This window comes from Oryctolagus cuniculus, chromosome 17 (assembly GCF_964237555.1).
Source record: "Oryctolagus cuniculus chromosome 17, mOryCun1.1, whole genome shotgun sequence".
NCBI lineage: Eukaryota > Metazoa > Chordata > Mammalia > Lagomorpha > Leporidae > Oryctolagus > Oryctolagus cuniculus.
The window spans coordinates 36907171-36920287 of NC_091448.1; the positions used below are offsets into that span (position 1 = coordinate 36907171).

Consider the following 13117-nt stretch of genomic DNA (forward strand, 5'->3'; position numbering starts at 1 on the left):
ATTCTCTCTCTGTAACTCTCCCTCTCAAATAAATAAATAAAAATCTTTTTTAAAAAGTTTAATAACAAATATGAGATATAAGGCCTTTGGGTTGACCAAAGGACCCCATTATCGTTGTACTGAGCTTTTCTATTGTATGGCTTATTTGTGCCACATGGAGAGTAATTTCAGAAAACCTTCACTGGGCATCTTCCAAGGAGTCCCTAATGGCAAAGAAACAGTAACAGTGTGTTTTTATTCCTAAGCTCTGATACCTACAACAAGAGATGAATTTGTGAACCTACTGCCAAGACAAACAGTCCTCTTTAAGCTCTTTGTGTAAGGTCAAGTCTGGCTTCTCTTCAGGTCGGCTCCTGAGGTGATTAACCCACAGCGATTTCATTTGTGCAACGGTCAGATCCAGAGTTCTAGGGCAACTTGTACAGCATTCTGCCCTGGGTAGTTGTATAAGAAAGGACAGAGACACGAGGGAAAGAGGCAAGCGGGCTGCATCTGGCAGGAGTTTAAAGTCAGTGGACAATATCACAGTCACGCGAAGTCCGTTAGGTTGGTACACCTGAGTGGCAGCTCCGTGAGTGCACAGTCTGTGTGTGACCAGGCTGAACCCAAGCAGAGCAGAGCAGTTAGGAGGTGTTTGGCAGGAATAGTTTCCTAAAATAAATAATTTTTAGGCCAAATTTGGTGGACTGGTAAGAGGGAATTAGTGTTTCTTGCAGTGGAGGCAATGGCCTGGTCACAGTCATGGAGACTGTACAGTAAGAAGGAAGAACTGTGAGGATGCAGACATTTGGTGCCTCCGATAAAATGCTGCCTGCGATGCCCATATTCCATAGCAGAGTGCCTGGCTTTGAGCCCCACTCAACTTATTTTTTTTAACACTATGTACTCATTTACTTATTTATTTTATTTTAAAGTCAGAGTGACTAGGGAGAAGGGGAGGGGGAGAGAGAGAGAGAAACAGAGAGAGTCTATCTGCTGGTTCACTTCCCAAATGGCCATAGCGGTCAGCTGTGAGCCAGGCAGAAGCCAGGAGCTCCATCATGAGCTCCCACATGGACGGCAGGAGCCCAGGTACTTGGTCCATCTTCTGCTGCCCTCTTAGGCACATGAACAGGACTGCTCAATTGGAAGTGGAGTTGCTGGCACTCAAACGAGCACTTCAGGATGGGCTGCTGGTATTACAACGCTGGCCTCCCCAGCTCTGCTTCTGATTCCAGCTTCCTGCTAATGTGCACCCTGGGAAGCATCAGATGATGGCTCAAGTATTTGGGTCACTGTTACCTACGTGGGAGACCCAGATTGGGTTCCAGACTCCTGGTTTTTGCCTGACCAGGCACTTGGGGAGTGTGCAGGCAGAAGATCTCTCTCTCCTCTCTCTCTTTGCCTTTCAAATAAAATGAAAGTAAATAAAGAGTGTTTGGTACAGCAGTTAAGACCGTGCTTGGGATGCCCACATCCCATATTGGAGTGTCTGGTTTGAGTCCTGACTCCTCCACTTCTTCTTCTTCTTCTTTTTTTTTTTTTTTTAAAGATTTATTTATTCATTTGAAAGGCAAAGTTACAGAAAGGCAGAGAGAGAGAGAGAGAGAGAGAGAGAGAGAGAGAGAGATCTTTCATCCGCTGGTTCACTCCCCATATGGCTGCAATGGACAGAGCTGGGCTGATTCAAAGCCAGGAACCAAGAGCTTCTTCTGGGCCTCCCACATGGGTGCAGGGGCCTAAGGACTTGGGCCATCTTGTACTGCTTTCCCAGATCATAGTAGAGAGCTAGATTGGAAGTGGAACAGCCGGGACTTGAACCAGTGCCCATCTAGGATGCCTACACTGCAGGCAGCAGCTTTACCCACAATGCCACAGCGCTGGCCCCTCCTCCACTTCTGATCTAGCTTCCTGCTAATGTGTACCCTGGAGGCAGATGATGGCTCAAGTACTTCGGTCGTTGGCACCAGGTGGAAGATCTGCCAGGTTCTTGACTTTGACCTGGCCCAGACCTGTCTATTGGGGACATTTGGGTAGTGAACCAGTAGATAAAAGATCTCTCTGAATGTTTTCCTGTCTTGCTGCCTTTCAAATCACATGAAAAAAAATTTTTAAATAAGAATTGTGTGGAGGTAAAGGATCATAATAGCTTCCTGGAAGTGAAGAAGCTGGGTTAGGGAAGAGAAGAGAATGTCAAGGAAGGCAGCCATCTAAGCCAGGGGCAGCGTCTGTGATACCATCTGCAGATGGAGAAGGGATTTTTTTTTTAATTTTATTTATTTATTTGAGATGCAGAGTTATAGAGAGGCAGAGGCAGAGGCAGAGAGAGAGAGAGAGAGAGGTCTTCCATCTGCTGGTTCACTCCCCAGATGGCCGCAATGGCTGGAGCTGTGTCGATAAGAAGCCAGGAGCCAGGAACTTCTACTGGGTCTCCCACGCGGGTGCAGGGGCCCAAGGACTTGGGCCATCTTGTACTGCTTTCTCAGGCCATAGCAGAGAGCTGGATCGGAAGTGGAGCAGCCAGGATTCGAACCGGCACCCATATGGGATGCCGGCACTGCCGGCAGTGGCCTTACCTGCTACCTCATAGCGCCGGCCCCTGGAGAAGGGATTCACATGAGTTAGAGAAGACAGGCAGGCTAGGAAGAAACGGGAAGACAAAGGAAGGGACAGGGAGAACTCACAAAGCCTGCCAAAGGGAGCTGTGTGAGAGCACAGCGTGCTGAGTGTGAGAAAAGGAATCTGTCCCCCGCCCCGTGAGAGAGGCCCGGAATCTGTGTTTATAGCATTAGTTTGTGGACCTTGATTGACACAGAGAATTTATTCAACAAATATATATTAGGCACATTTCGCTCTGAGGATGCCGAAGTGAGGCAAACAGGCCCAGGCTCTAACTTTGTGGAGCTTACTGTCTAATGGAGGAGCAAAACATCAGTGAGCAATCCCAGAAATTTGTAATGACAATGACAAATTGTGACATCAGCTGTTGGGGAGTTAGAACAATGGTAGCTGCTGGCCAAGAAACCTTCATGCTGCTAATTTAGTTTCCTGGGTACCTCTGATGTTGGAAAGCGACAGATCCTTAATATGGAATAAATCTCTCCTATATGAAAGGTAATAGCTATTTAGGAAGCTACACTTGTTTCATAGGATCTTTTTTTCAGTTTATAAAAACAAATATTCTATGTGTAATATTTAGTGAGTTTTAAGTGATACACTTTTGTAACTTTTATAGCCACAGTTAATATACAAAACAATTCTGGCTGGTGCCACGGCTCAATAGGCTAATCCTCCACCTAGCGGCGCCGGCACACCAGGTTCTAGTCCTGGTCGGGGCGCCGGATTCTGTCCCGGTTGCCCCTCTTCCAGGCCAGCTCTCTGCTGTGGCCCGGGAGTGCAGTGGAGGATGGCCCAAGTGCTTGGGCCCTGCACCCCATGGGAGACCAGGAGAAGCACCTGGTTCCTGCCTTCAGATAGGCGCAGTGCACCAGCTGCAGTGCGCCAGCCGTGGCGGCCATTGGAGGGTGAACCAATGGCAAAAGGAAGACCTTTCTCTCTGTCTCTCTCTCTCACTATCCACTCTGCCTGTAAAAAAAAAATAAAAAAAAAAATTCTGCACAACAAAAAAGTTCCTTTTTTAAAAGATTTATTTATGTATTTGAGAGGCAGAGTTATAGAGAGGCAGAGGCAGAGAGAGAAAGGGAGAGAGAGAGAGTCTTCTATCCGCCAGTTCACTCTCCAAATGACCGCAATGGCCGGAGCCAAGCCAATCCGAAGCCAGGAGCCAGGAGCTTCTTCCGGATCTCCCACTCAAGTGTAGGAGCCTAAGCACTCGGGCCATCTTCTACTGCTTTCCCAGGCCATAGCAGAGAGTGAGATCAGAAGAGGAGCAGCCGAGACTAGAACTGGTGCCCCTATGGGACGCTGGTGCCACAGGTGGTGGCCTTACCTGCTATGCCACAGAGCTGGCTCCACCTTCTTTCTTGTTTTTTTTTTTTTTTTTTTTTTTTTCTTTTAGAAAAGGTTTATTTGTTTTATTAGAGAGGGAGAGACAGAGATCTTCTCTCGGCTGATTCACTTCCCAAATGAACACAACAGGCAGGGCTGACCTAGGCTGAAGCCAGGAGCCAAGAACTCCGTCCTGGTCTCCCATGTGGGTGGTGGGGACCCAAGCACTTGGGCCATCCTCTGCTGCTTTCTCAGGTGCACTAACAGGGAGCTGGATCAGAAGCAGAGCTTCAGAAGCAGAATGGAACGCCAGAGTCATAAGCAGTAGCTGGACCTGCTGCGCCGCAATGCTGGCTCCTGGGAGATCCACTTGGACGATGCTTATTTCACATGCCTGCTAACTTTCTGCTGATTGTTTGCTACCTGGACCTTTGAAAGGACTTCTTCAATTTCCTCACACTGTGAGAGCCCATAGAGTTGTGAGCTGCTAAATTTGAGTTCTTTTAAGCCATTAATTTGTGGCAAGTTATCACGGCTGTAGAAAACGGATACACGAAGCCACAAAAAGCCTCGTTGGATACACGAAGCCACAAAAAGCCTCGTTACCTTCTTTTCTTCTTTGCGCTTTTCTTCCCCTGCCTGATCACTTGCTCTGGGAGAAGCCAGGTGCCATGCTGAAGTTTTCACTTCATTTATTCTATTTTTCATCTCTAGGATTTCCATTTGGCTCTTTCCATATCTTCCACTTCTTTTCTCATTATGTTTGTATTTTCCTTTAAATTTCTAAATATAGTGGCAGTTTTATCCTTCTTGTCTGATCTTCCTGTCATTATTGGGTCTATTTCAGGGGTCTGGCAGTCTGCCATTTCTCCCAGTTCTTTCTTTTCCTTCTTCTTGGCATATACTGTAGTTTTTTACATTTTTGAGTGTCTGCATTTCTCTTGAAGCACTTAGGTCCTTGTTTTTGCCAGGCTGTTAACTTAATTTCAGATTAACTTTATGTTGTAGAGCCTTGTTTTTGTTGTTGTTAAGCAGATGTAGAGCATACGTTAGGGTTAGTTTAGACCTATCAGTCAGATTTGATTCTTCTGAGGTCTCTCCTGAAACCTTGGGTTGTCATGGAGGTATTTCTACTCCAGTTGGCCAAACTCTGAATGTTTTCAAGCCCTGTTTGAGCTCTGGGAATTGTTCAGTTATAGTTCGATTATTCTTTGCCCAGCCTCCTGGAATTTAACTCTGTGTATGACTACATTAACATTTAGCGAAGACTCAAAATTCTATGCAGGTATTTGGATCTCTCTCTCTGTTTTTGTATACCTTGTTCCTTTTTGGAATTCTACACGACCTCCCGCTACTGAGGTTCCGTGAATCCAATCTCTGTGTCCTTAACGAGACTGCCATGTTCTGATTTCATGATCCAGACTGTGTCTACTGGAAAAAGCCAGGGCAGTTGTAGAAGTCACCTCGTTTGTTTTCCTTCTTACAACATAGTCAGCCCTATGCTACTCATTGTCCAATAGCTAAAGATGGCTGTTTTCTCTATTTTTCTAGCTTCCAAGTTGTGTATAGTGGAAGGGTAAATCTGGCTTGTTTTAACTCCATCACAATCAGAAAAAAAAGTCCTCTGTTTCTTTGGAATTTGATGAAAGAAGCCAGTCTTTGGGGACCTGATTGACCTACAAAAATGCAGTTTGTAAATCTAAAAGTTTTTCAGCTGAGGTAAGTATACTAATAGTTGCAACCTTGGAGGCTTTTTTGCTTGTTTTAGAAGCCAACAGGCTTGTCCAGGTTATAGCTGATACACAGACTACACAAAATGTTTACTCAACCAATGTTTGCTAAATAAGTAAATTAATGAACGAGTGTCACTAAATGACTGATTGCTTTCTCCTAAGAACTTACTAACATGTGGACCTATGATTCTAATAGCAGAGAAGTTATCTAATCATATTCATATTCATCATTAGAAACAAACTAATTTACCAGGGAATGAATATTCACCATGGGCAGTAAAAGCTTAGCTGTAATCTCAGGAAGGAAAAGTAGCTCACAAAATCTACTGCAGTTCGGCCAGTGACGCGGCTAACTAGGCTAATCCTGTGCCAGGGGCGCTGGTACCCCTGGTTCTAGTCCCGGTTGCTCCTCTTCCAGTCCAGCTCTCTGCTGTGGCCCGGGAGTGCAGTGGAGGATGGCCCAAGTGCTTGGGCCCTGCACCTGCGTGGGAGACCAGGAGGAAGCACCTGGCTCCTGGTTTTGGATCGGTGCAGCACCAGCCATAGTGGCCATTTTGGGGGTGAACCAACGGAAGGAAGACCTTTCTCTCTGTCTCTCTCTCTCACTGTCTAACTCTGCCTGTCAAAAAAAAAAAAAAAAAAATCTGTTGCAGTTCATGCTTTCTTTGCCAATACACGGTGTAAGTGTAGGTTTGAGCAGGATTCCAGCTCCAGATTGCTGGGTTCAAGTTCCAGTTCCTGCATCAACTTAGATGCATGATTTTCGGCAAGTTATTATGTAAACTTGTTGGAGTTCAATTTACTTCATCTGTAAAAAACAAGATAATGATGACATACATTTTATAAGGCTGTTGTGAGCATTATATAATATAATGATATATGAAAAATACCTTAAACTAGTGTCTGATATGTGTAAGAGGTAAATAAGTGATAGAAATTATTAAGAAGAGGATTTGCCTTGTAAAATGAACTCTGTATGAATCATTGGCATAGATAATTAGATATTTTGAGGTGACAAAACTTCTGATTTGGGTCCAAGGATTTCAGTAACCAGTCTTGAAAGAATAAAATTGTACCTATAATGGTTAGGTGTAAACATATTAAATGGCCATCCTGTGCCTTTAAGTGTATTAAACAGTCTCTAAAATGAGACTTTTGTGACTGTTCCTGTTTGTTTGGGGATTGACACCGTAGCTAAAAAGACCTGCCTTCTGTTCAAGCCTATTCCAGCCGGAAACACGAGAAGGCCATTGCTCAGCGGTCGCTATTTTTAGTCTGTGCTCTGGGAGCACAATGATGGTGCTTGGAGGAGGCTAATCCCCACCTCTTTTGTCACAAGGAGACTGATGTGCATCCCTCCACAGTTTCTGAATGAGCCAAGGGAAGCTTCAAGGTGCCTACAGTGAGAGGCAATTCAGACAGCACTGAAAAGCCAAGTTTCAGTTTAGCCAAATCTCCCCTCTCAAAGAGAGATTTATCCCAGCACTAGCTCTTGAAGGAAATGGGATATGTCTTCTCATAGACATCTGGGCAAAGGTGGAATTAAAGGGCTTTCCCTCCACCTCCAGGGGTTAATGCAACGTGCAAGCCAGAATTTGCCCCTGGAGGTGATTTCCCCCATCTTGAGCTGGGCAGGACGATGCGTGGCTGCTTCAGGGACTACAGTGCAGTGGAAGTGACACTGAGTTACCTCTGAGGCTAGGTCATAAACAGCAATGCAGCTTCTCTCTCTCCCTCTCTCTTTCCCTCTCTCCCACCTTCCTTCTTCCCTTTTCTTCTCCCCTTTGCAACCTGCCCACAGTGTGTGAGGTAGGAGGAAGCACCAACTAAGGTTTCAGCTGACAACCAGCATCAGTCGGCAGTCTCGTGGGTGACCAAGCCTCTAGAAGTTTCAGTCCCTGGCCTTCGAACCATAGCAGCTGACACTAAATGGACAGAAGTCAGCAGTGCCCAGTGAACCTTGCCTAAACTGCAGGTTTGTAAATAAAATAAGTGTCATTGTTCCTTTTTTGTCTTTTTAAAAAGTTCTTATTTATTATTTGTTTGAAAGACAAAGTGACACAGAAAGAGAGAGAGAAATAGGTCTTCCTTCTGCTGGATCACTCCACAAATGTCTGCAACAGTCATGGCTGTGCTAGGCTGAAGCCAGGAGCCCAAAACTCTTTTTGGATCTCCCACATGGGTGGCAGGAACCATGTGCGTGAGCCACAACCTGCTGCCTCCCAGTGTATGCATTTATAGGAAGCTGGATTGAAAGCAGAGGTGGGCTTTGAACCCAGGCACCCCAACACAGGGTACAGTGCAAGCATCCCAAGCAGCAGCTTAACCACTGTGCCACATGTCCACACTGTTGTTGCCGTTGATGGCACTACATATCACAGTAGCACAGGTGCACTCTCTTGTACAAAGATGTGTCTTCCATAATGTGATCCTGATTAGTGGATTAGCATTTCAGGGGAATGAGAGGCTAATGAGGGATGGAGTGTTGAGGTGGGGAAATACTGCACTCATATGTAATAATAAACTAATCTCTTATGTATCTACCAGGCTTTCCCTTTTGAGGAGAGTATGTTTGAGAAATAAACTCAAATTCAAATTTCACTACCATATTCTCTTGATACAGAACATTTTTTAAAAAAGATATTTTTGTTTGAAAGGCAGAGTGAAAGAAGAGAGGAAGAGATGATAGAGATAGCTTTTTTAAAGATTTTTAAATTTAATTGAAAGGCAGGGTTACAGAGGGGGAGAGAGAGCGAGCGAGCGAGAGCTTCCATCTGCTGATTCACTTCCCAACTGGCCACAACAGCCAGGGCTAGACCAGGCTGAAACCAGGAGCCGGGAGCTTTATCTGGGTTTCCCACATGGGTGCAGGGGCCCAAACTCTTGGGTTATCCTCCGCTGCTTTCACAGGCTCATCAGCAGGGAGTTGGATCAGAAGTGGAGCAACCAGGACTTGAGCCTGCACTCACATGGGATGCCAGTGCTGCTGGCAGCATCTTAACATGCATTGTCTGAGAGATCATCTTCCACTTAATGCTTCAGTTTCCAAATGGTAGCCAACAGCCGGGTATCTGCCAGGCGACAGGAACTCCATCCTGGTCTCCCTCATGGGTGGCAGGGATCCAAGCATTGTGCTACCATCTGCTGCATTCCCAGCACATTAGCAGCAAACTGAGTTGGAAGTGGTGGAACTAGGACCCCCAAGTGGCACCTTGATAAATGATCTGGGCATTCCAAGTGGCAGCTTAGTCCACTGTGCTACAATTACTCTGATTATAAAGTATCACTGAATCATTATGAGGGATCTAAGGGAATTGTGTTATGATTTTTGTTCTGAGTTTTCTTTTTCTTTTCTTTTCTTTTTTCTTTTTTTTTTGACAGGCAGAGTGGACAGTGAGAGAGAGAGAGAGAGAGCGAGAGAAAGGTCTTCCTTTTGCTGTTGGTTCACCTTCCAATGGCCACTGCGGCCAGTGCGCTGCGGCTGGCCCACTGCGCTGATCCGAAGCCAGGAGCCAGGTGCTTCTCCTGGTCTCCCATGGGGGTGCAGGGCCCAAGCACTTGGGCCAACCTCCACTGCCTTCCCTGGGCCACAGCAGAGAGCTGGACTGGAAGAGGGGCAACCAGGACAGAATGTGGCACCCTGACCAGGACTAGAACCCGGTGTGCCGGCGCCGCAGGCAGAGGATTAGCCTAGTGAGCCGTGGTGCTGGCCTGAGTTTCCTAAGGTAGACAAAATTTTCAGTCTTCGTCCATCTGCACATTCATATTTTATATTCTTTCACAGTCAACAAACTGAAATGTTTTATGGTATCACACTATTGAAAAAGAAAAGTCTCTACAATAATTGAAACTGTGGAGTCATCTTAATTTCACCACCAGCTGCTTTTTTCAGCAAGTTCTTCTGGTTCTTTTTTAATCTCATCAGGATCTAGATTGAAAGTTACATTCTTCCTTACAAACTAAATGAATTAGCGTCAAGTTCACCCCAGATACTGTCAGAGTGAGCCTGGTAGTGAACTCATGGTGGCTAATTCATTTCTTCCAATGGACCCTCTTGTGCGGATCTCCTGATTCAGCTTTTAACTACCCCTGTGCCACGGGTCCCACACCAGTGGCATGATGTCCTTCAAGCTCACCTGGCTTACTTAATGGATGCTATGACAGCTATGGGTAGAACAACCCGGAAAGATAATTTTAGCATCTCATCTCTGCTCTAGCAGGAGCTGATTTTCAGTGTTGAACGGGAAGACACTAAAAGCTCAGTGCAGTGACTCTGTCTCAGTGTTTTCATGCAGGTGACAATTCTTGGGTCTCAGCCCCAGCATTACTGTCATTTTCATCAGCAAGGATACACATTTCTGCCAGGGTCGAAATTTGCTCACGCAGATGCAGTGTGTTTATTTGGGCATCGTTACAAAATGGTCTGCCCCAGGATGCTCAGGCGTGGGCTGCAGGTGGACTGGGCACACCATTCCTGTTGGACAAAGTTGGAGGGTGCCCGTGGTCCCCGGAACCTCCTGTCAAGTATTGCCCATTCATAGCTCTAAGAGGTCCTGGCAAAACAGAAATCTGATAAGAATCAATGAAGCTCTTAAAATCTATCTGAAAGTGTTCCTAAACTGCTTACAATTGTTACCAAGTGTTAGTAGTGAGAAATATCACCTTGCAGGTTAATAATGAATTTTGATTTTCTGGTTGTGTTGGTAGCTGGCTTTGATTCCATTGGTACGAAGGCATCTCTGACGAGGCAGAGCTTCTTATCTTTTGAGTTCTACCTTACATCCCTGTGCCTTTGCTCACAGTTTTCTTTTTTCTTGGCGTGCCCGCTCTCCTTCTGCGCTTCCCCACCTCTCCAGTTTGCCTTCTTGTCTTACTGCTAGCTGCTCTTCCTGCTTTTAATGTTGGCTCTCTGCAAGTGGCTATCACATTGCAAGTGAGAGAGAGCTCATCTAGTCAGACAGCTTTTTTTTTTTAAAGATTTACTTATTATTTATTTGAAAGTCAGAGTTACACAGAGAGAGAAGGAGAGGCAGAGAGAGAGAGAGAGAGGTCTTCCATCTGCTGGTTCACTCCCCAGTTGGCTGCAATGGCCAGAGCTATGCTGATCCGAAGCCAGGAGCCAGGAGCTTCTTCCAGGTCTCCCACGTGAGTGCAAGGGCCCAAGGACTTGGGCCGTCTTCTGCTGCTTTCCCAAGCCATAGCAGAGAGCTGGATCAGAAGTGGAGCAGCTGGGACATGAACCGGCACCCATATGGGATGCTGGCTCTGCAGGCGATGGCTCTATCCACTACGCCACAGCGCCGGCTCCCAGACAGCTTAAATTCTGCTGATTTCTGATGACTTCTCCCAAAAATGTTATGTACTTATGAAGATTTATTTATTTGAAAGGCAGAGTTATGAAGAGAGGGAGAGATAAAGAAAAAGGCATCTTCTATCTGCTGGTTCATTCCCTACATGGCCGCAATGGCTAGGGCTGGGCCTGGCCAAAGCCAGGAACCAGGAGCTTCTTCTGAGTCTCCCATTGGTGCAGGGGCTCAAGTACTCAGACCATCTTTTGCTGCTTTCCTAGGAGCATTAACAGGGAACTGGGTCAGAACTCAAATTGGGGCTTTACCCACTGCACCACAGTGCTGGCCCCTGTACTTATTTGAAAGGCAGAGGGAGAGAGGAAAAGGGAGAGGGGGAGAGGGAGAGAGGGAGAGAGGGAGAGAGAGATAGGGAGAGAGAGGGGGAGAGTTCCCACTCATTGGTTCACTCCCTGATGCTCACAACAGCTAGGGCTGGGCCAGGCCAAAGACCGGAGTCCAGAACTCCAGTCATGTCTCCCAGGTAGGTAGCTGGGACTCAAGCACTCGAGCCATCATCTTGCCTCCCAGGGTGCGCTGGAGTTGGAAGGAAGCAGAACTTGAACTCAGGCAATCCAATACGGGAAGCGGGTGTCCCAAGTGGTATCTTATTTGCTGCAGCAAAATCTGCCCCCAGATTGCACCTAAGTCTTCCCCCAAACATCGTCTTTCTCATCTCAGTGACAGCGATTCTGTGCTGTGGGGAGCAACCCGGACTAGACTAAGTTACTGGAATTAAGACTTATTCTATGCATCTGCTCTCCCACAATATGGCGCTGGGAGAGAAGAAAACAGCTTCTACACAGCTGCCTCCAGTTCAGCCAATAAACTGTAGGACTTGCTCCTGATTGGAGGAGAGCAGCGTACTCGGCGTGTGGGTAGCAGAGTTGGGATTGGTGGAAGAGGACTATAAAGGAGGAGAGAGACGGCATGCACCAGGAACATCTAAGGGGAACACCTGTGCAGCCCCCGAGAGAGCTGGCCGGCGGTGTGCCGCTCCCCTGCGGAAGTGGGGAAAGTGGCCAGGGGGAACCGCCCTTCCACGGAGGTGGAAGGGACAGTAGCCAACCCGGGAAGAACCAGCAGCAAACCCGGGGAGGGCCGAGCAGACAAAAGAACAGCGCAGGGTCCTGTGTCGTTCCTCCACGAAGAGGGGGAGCGACACTGTGCTTCTAGTAACTTGGGTCACTAAGTTTGGGGTCATCTTCAAATAGTCTCTCAAACATCCCAAGCTAATATGTCAACAAATCTGTTGGCTCTTCTTTCAAAATAAGATCTGGGGATCAACCTCTCACCCCTTAGTCTTCACTGCCCGGATGGCTGCAGTAGCCTCCTTAGCCTGCCTCCCTGTGTCTGTCTTCTGTCCCTGCTCTCCAGTCCATTCTCAACCCAGCATCAGACATACCTTTTAAAATGTCTGACAGACCACCGGTGCTGCGGCTCACTAGGCTAATCCTCCACCTGTGGCGCCAGCACACTGGGTTCTAATCCTGGTTGGGGTGCTAGATTCTGTCCCGGTTGCTCCTCTTCCAGTCCAGCTCTCTGCTGTGGCCCGGGAAAGCAGTGGAGGATGGCCCAAGTCCTTGGGTCCTGCACCCACATGGGAGACCAGGAGAAGCACCTGGCTCCTGGCTTCGGATCAGCGCAGTGCGCCGGCCACAGTGGCCACTGGGGGGTGAACCAATGGAAAAGGAAGACCTTTCTCTCTGTCTCTCTCTCACTGTCCACTCTGCCTGTCAAAAAAAAAAAAAGTCTGACAAACCTCTTCTTCATTCAAACACCTGCAGCCTCCCATTTTCCAAAGACTAAGAGCCGAAGGCTTCAATAACACAGTCATACTTCCTTTCTTGTAGGTTTTCACACCTGTTAGGAAATATTCTTGCCTCATTGTCTTGCACACTCAGCCCTTGGATACCCACAAGGTGCACCTGTCGTCTTGGTCAGGTCTTGGCTAAGGACCACCTTTCTTGCTCCTCTCTGACCATTCTAAATTACAGCCTCTGTCTTAGAACTTTGTTTCCCTCCCCTGCAGTTTTCTCCATTGATCTTGGCTAACGACTGATGTGCCATTATTATTTTACTTATTTTGTCTTCATTTTCCTACTCGAATGT

At 46.9% G+C, this 13117-nt stretch overlaps 1 pseudogene; it reads right to left on the minus strand.

The window, feature by feature from the left end:
* Positions 1–9475: 9475 nt before the first annotated feature.
* On the minus strand, positions 9476–12893 carry LOC100357771 (isopentenyl-diphosphate Delta-isomerase 1-like; annotated as a pseudogene).
* Between the last annotated feature and the right edge of the window lie 224 nt (positions 12894–13117).